The sequence below is a fragment of the Tenrec ecaudatus genome, chromosome 9 (genome assembly GCF_050624435.1).
Source record: "Tenrec ecaudatus isolate mTenEca1 chromosome 9, mTenEca1.hap1, whole genome shotgun sequence".
In the NCBI taxonomy this organism is placed as follows: Eukaryota; Metazoa; Chordata; class Mammalia; order Afrosoricida; family Tenrecidae; genus Tenrec; species Tenrec ecaudatus.
In genome coordinates, this window is record NC_134538.1 from 91,233,566 (window position 1) to 91,240,105 (window position 6,540).

Consider the following 6,540-nt stretch of genomic DNA (forward strand, 5'->3'; position numbering starts at 1 on the left):
CACCCCATCAGACTCAACTGGAAAACGCTCCTAAAAGTCAACAAACAGACTTTGAACTACTTACAGGCTTTTCTTTTTTGTCATTGGTTTGTTGTTGTTTTGTTGTGTTGCTTTGCTTTGCTCTGTATTGTTTTTGGTGTATATTATTACCTCTGCAGGTCTATCTAGATAACATAGGTGGGATAAGCAATCTGGAGGAGAAAACAACGGGACCGACAGTTCCAGGGGTTCATGGGAGAGGGGGAGGTGGGGGAAGGAAGTGGGTGTTAACAAACCCAGGGACAGGGGAACAACAAGTGATCCAAAATCAATGGCAAGAAGGATGTAGGAGCGCTGGTAGGGCTTGATCAAGGGCAATGTAACCAAGAGGAATTACTGAAACCCAAATGAAGGCTGAACATGATAGTGGGGCAAGAGGAAAGTAAAAGGAAATAGAGGAAAGAACTAGGAGGCAAAAAGCATTTATAGAAGTCTAAATGCAGGTATGTACATATGTAAATATATTTATATATGATGATGGAGAAATAGATCTATGTGAATATATTTATAAGTTTAGTATTAAGGTAGCAGATGGACACTGGGCCTTTACTCCAGTACTCCCTCAATGCAAGAACACTTTGTTCTATGAAACTGGAATTATATTATGCTCACCTTCCTGACATGATCTCTGAAGACAAAATGAGTGCATAAGCAAAGGTAGTGAAGAAAGCTGATGGCACCTGGCTATCAAAAAATATAGTGTCTGGGATCTTAAAGACTAGAAGATAAACAAGCAGCCATCTAGCTCAGAAGCAACAAAACCCACATGGAAGAAGCACACCAGCCTGTGCGATCACAAGGTGTCGAAGGGATCAGGTATCAGGCATCAAATAATGAAAAATCATATCATTGTGAATGTGGGGGAGTGCAGATTGGGGATCCAAAGCCCATCTGTAGGCAATTGGATATCCCCTAACAGAAGGGTCATGGGGAGAAGACGAGTCAGGCAGGGTGTGGTGTAGCAACAAGGAAATGTACAACTTTCTTCTAGTTTTTTAATGCTTCCTCCCCCCCACTATCATGATCCCAATTCTACCTTACAAATCCAGCTAGACGAGAGGATATACACTGGTACAGATAAGAACTGGAAACACAGGGATTCTAGGACAGATAATCCCCTCAGGACCAATAATGAGTTGCAATACCAGGAGAGTAAGGAGAAGGTGGGAGAGAAGCAGAAACCAATAAGAAATATCTACATATAACCCCCTCTCTGGGGGGGTGGACAACAGAAAAGTGAGTGAAGGGAGACATCAGTGTAAGATATGACAAAATTTATAAATTATCAAGGGTTCCTGATGGAGGCGGAGCAGGAGGGAGGGGGGAAAATGAGGAGCTGGTACTAAGGGCTTAAGTAGAAAAAACATGTTTTGAGAATGATGATGGCTACAAATGTGGTTGACACAATGGATGGATGTATGGATTGTGATAAGAGTTGTATGAGCCCCCAATAAAATGATTTTTAAAAAAGAGCAACCAAAGGACTAGTATAGTATAGATATAGTGAGGCATGAGACAGAATGATCAGTATGACATATGCACAAAGAAATATCTGAATATTTTAAATCTTAAAAGATGATCATATGAAGAAGCTAAATGGGCAACAGAAAAATGTCTCTACGATTTTTACTACACACTGTCAGATTAGCACTGGACTAGTAACCGCAGAGTTGGTATTCTGAACCCATCAGTGGTTATTTCTCCAGGAAAGATTTATAGCCTCAGAAACCTTGCAGTGGTTCTCAACCTGTGGGTCGCCAACACTTTGGGAGTTGAACGACCATTTTCACAGGAGTCCCCTGATTCATAAGAGTAGCAAAATGACAGTGATGAAGTAGCAATGAAAATAATTTTATGGTTGGGTGTCACCACCACATGCAGAACTGTATGAAAAGTTCACGGCATTAGGAAGGTTGAGAACCACTGTCATAGAGGGTTTCTTTGAGATGGAATCACCTCCTTGGCCGTGGGTATGACAGTTTAATGAACAATAGCCAAAAATGCTACATTTCTTTTACAGTTATTGAAATATATGTTGAAACATGACAAGAAGATTCTAAAAAATAAAATCTGATTTAGTTTATTAATAGCACATACAATGAGGTAAAACACACACACACACACACAAAATAAAACAGAAAAAAAGCTTCAGTAGGCAGAACTTTCGTAGTGTGCATTTTTTCCCAGTACGCCGCGAGCATCAAGCAATGCACTCTGAGTTAGTGCACCCAGTGTCATCGCCTGGGATGGTTCTCTGGGCACAGTGAATTTTTTTTGTAAAAGCTGTTTCGCCTAAACCTCATTTTGGTGGTGATGGCCAATTTAAGAGAACAGTGTGAGACTGTGAAATTTTGTTTCCTGCTCAGGAAAAATGGCACAGAAACTGTTGTGATGTTGAACATAGCTTACAGGGACAGCACTATGGGAAAAACCCAAATGTACAAGTGGGTTTCTCAATTCAAAAAAGGTAAAATGTCAAATGATGCCAAACCTCGTTCTGGACGTCCATCAACTTCTCTTTGGGATGAAAATGTCAACTCATAATATGTTCCACCAGGTCAGACTGTTAATCAAGCTTTCTATTTAGAGCAGTGGTTCTCAACCTTCCTAATGATGTAACTTTTTTACAGTTTCTCATGTGGTGGTGACCCTTCAACCATAAAATTGTTTTCATTGCTACTTCAAAACTGTAATTTTGCTACTGTTATGAATCGGGCAACCCCTGTGAAAGGGTTGTTCAACCCCCAAAGGGGTTGTGGCCCACAGGTTGAGAACCACTGATTTAGAGGTTCTGAAAAGATTGTGGAACAATGTATGACAAAAAAGGCCTAATTTGTGGCAGACAGGAACTGGTTTTGCCACCGTGACAATGCACCTGCTCCTGTAGTCATCTCAGTGTGCCAGTTTTTGGCTAAATAAATAAGTAGATAGATAGATAGATAAATGAATAAATAAATAACAACAGCATGCCTCTCTTGCACCTTACTCATCTGACCTCGCTCTGTGTAACTTCTTTTTAGTTTTTGCAAATGAAGAAGGACATGAAAGGAGAGTGATTTGACAACATAGAAGAAGGGAAGGAAAAAAAACGAATGAGGTACTGTAATCCATCCAAATAGATGATTTTGAAAAATGTTTCTAAGAATGGAATCACAGAGTTGACAAGTGTATTACTAAGTGTAATGGAAAGTATTTTAAAGGTGATAGGTTGTTTTGCAAAAAAAAAAATTTAAATACATAGCTTTGAAAAAATCTGTAATATCTCATAATAATTGACATGTGTATGAGTCTTCCCATCGTAATACATATCAACCATAAATATGGAATATGTGGAAATGATCGTGGGACAATGCTGAGAAATTATTGACGCTAATTATTCTTAAAAAGTCTCAGTTTGCAAAAATCTCTTCTATGCTCTCAATCGATTATCAGAATCCATTCTTTATTATCTTGTAAATCACACTCTAATGAACCTGCTTTATGGCCACTGATGTTCACAAACCCACTGTCTTACCATTCCATGGACTCACAGTGTTCCTTCCCAAGGTGACTTTGTTCTCAGGTATATTCTGTCTTCAAAGCAGCATTGACCTTTTCCCTGAAGTAGGGGTTGAAGAGTGGAACTCAGGAATTTGGAGTTTTAGAAGGACAATTTCAGATGCTTTGTCTCCCCTGGGCAAATAGGTTAACAAGAAGATTGTGCCAGACTGAGCTCAATCCCATTGCTTCCTGGCGGATTTTTGGAAATGACTTTATCGAACCCAAAGCTCAGGAAATTGATGATATTGATGCCTCTGCCCTTTTCCATTCCTGTCTGCAAAATAGAAACTGACCTTTGTACCTTTCCCAACCCTGCCCCACCCATAAATATGTCTCTTCCTTTGTTTCTCTTCCATGTTCAAAGGAGGAAAAACAATTACTTTTAATACTTGCAAAGGCAAACAACAACATGGGTTGCAGGCTTGTTTGTGTGTATGTTTTAATGTTAGTCTCGATTTTACTGATGGTTCTCAGGGGCAAGTATAGATATCTACAATGTATTTATACTTATGAAAATATCTTTTTGTAGAGATGTACAAAAAGATATTAACGTTGATGGGGTAAATGGTAAAGAATGCTACAAAGGAGCTTCAAAAAGTTTGCAGAAAAATGAAATGAAAATATGAAGAAATTTTTTCCATGAACTTTTAAAAGCCTCCCTCATATTTGTAAGACTATACCACTGAACTGTGTAATATCCCTTCCATTGTCAACAGTGAGATAATGCCCCCACACCAATAGCCAGTCTTTGTAATTATTCTATTCATTTTAGGAAAATGAAAGCATTTTTTAAAGATACACATTTAACTTTATTTCACCATAATTTAAAGCTTGATTTTAGCAAACAGAATATTTTAAATAATACTCTACCACAGAAAATTAAACAGTAGAAACATCTTTAGTTTCATAAGTACACATCATATAAATTAAGAGCAAATAATTGGAAATGCTGTCAACATTGTAATTAAACATCTAAATAAATGGTGGAAGGACCCCTATGTTTCATTACTCATGGATCATATTCGTTATGAATTCGTTAGAATCTAAACAAAGATTCTGAATGCTCACTTTTGTGGGGGGATGTAATTTTACCTAAACATCATCCTACCTATATTCTGACTCAAATGTCTGATATAGGAAGGTCTTTTATCTTTATAGTAAAAGTTTTCCCAACTACAGTTAACACCTTTAAAGAAATTGACATTACAATGCTGATGAAATCTGCTGGTCCCCTCTAGAACAGTGGGCAGCATTCGTTTGCGCTCATCTATTAGCCAAACACACTAACAAGGGAATAGCATACCCTTTAATACATGATGTCAACCACATGTAATGGCAGGCAGTAAGGAAATATTCAGTAGAGCATAATGTTTCCCTCATCTTAAAAATCAACCAATGTAATAAAGTCTATCAACTTATACTTGACTTAGTTTGGGCAAACAAATTGAGACTTGCAGAGACATTATGGTTTCATCTCATCCCTGAGTCATTGACAGGAATTTAGCAGGTCCCCACCGTATTCGCTTTGTGGATTATAGTAGTGAATGAACAAACTCGAGTTTCCTCAGAATGAACTGTGGTCCTGCTTCCTCCCATTGTTCAGGTACAACCAAATCTTTATCTGAATCAATCAGTAGATGAAAGAACAAGAAACTTCTAACATTGGCAAAAATCACTGTGGCTGTGCTGTCTTAGCACTGAACGAATTTCATCTTGGAGAGCCTTCTGAGATGGTTATCTGGGTGTTCTGGCATCCCGTGCCATCTTGTCATACTCAATATCAAACTGCCATCTTTCAAGGACCTCACCACTTTCAATATCTGAGATGACCACCCCCAGCTTCTGAACCCAGCATTTGTATAATCAGTCTTTCACCTGTTGCAGCACAGTATTTAGGAATTTGATGAGCTTAGGATCAGTAGTAGTCACAAGCAAAGTGAGTTCATATTTTTGCACTCTGGTAAACATTTTAGATGGATATAGGCCACTTAGGTATAAAATGCTGTTTAATGCTAAATAATACGAACTCAATTCAGCACTCCCAAAGAGGACGATATTCTACTCAAGAAAGAGCTGCAGCGCCATTGGCTGGGCCCCAAGACAAAGGTGCACACTTTTATCGGGTAAATATGTAGCTAGGCAGCTCAGGCAGCAGTTTCCTGACACTGGCTTCAAAAGTAACATAGCCACCTGATGTCGGACCCTTCATGCAGGCCAAGAAAAAGTATTTTAATAGATGCAATTGATGTTCTCTTATACTGCATCTATTAAAATACTTCCAAGTATTTAGCATAAACAAGACGAGGGTCACAGGAATAGTTTCCTTCTTGTATCACCTCACCTTCCAGTCTCTTATTCCATTCATTTTTTCCTAATGATGCTACTCTTTAATTTTCTACAAAGTCAGTAAGACACGGGGTTTGGACCAATACGATTGTTGAAGACAAACGGGTGCATAAGCAAATGTAGTGAAGAAAGCTGATGGTGCCTGGATATCAAAAGATATAGCACCTGGGGTCTTAAAGGCTTGAAGGTAAACAATCTGCCATCTAGCTCAGAAGCAACAAAGCCCACATGGAAGAAGCACACCAGCCTGTGCGATCACGAGGTGTCAAAGGTATCAGCTATCAGGCATCAAAGAACAAAAAATCATATCATTGTGAATGAGGGGGAGTGTGGAGTGGAGACCCAAAGTCCATCTGTAGGTGATTGGACATCCACTTACAGAAGGGTGTTGGGGAGGAGAGGAGCCAGTCAGGATGCAGTATAGCAACGATGAAACATACAACTTTCCTCTAGTTCCAAAATGCTTCCTCTCTTCCCGCACCCTACTCCCCCAACTACCATGATCCCAATTCAACCTTACAAATCTGGCTAGACGAGAGGATGTACACTGGTACAGATAGGAACTGGAAACACAGGGAATCCAAGACGAATGATACCTTTAAGACCAGAGGTGAG

At 39.1% G+C, this 6,540-nt stretch overlaps 1 pseudogene; it reads right to left on the reverse strand.

Moving 5' to 3' along the window:
- Window positions 1-5,079: 5,079 nt before the first annotated feature.
- LOC142456041 (mitotic spindle assembly checkpoint protein MAD2A pseudogene) lies at window positions 5,080-5,664 on the reverse strand (annotated as a pseudogene).
- Between the last annotated feature and the right edge of the window lie 876 nt (window positions 5,665-6,540).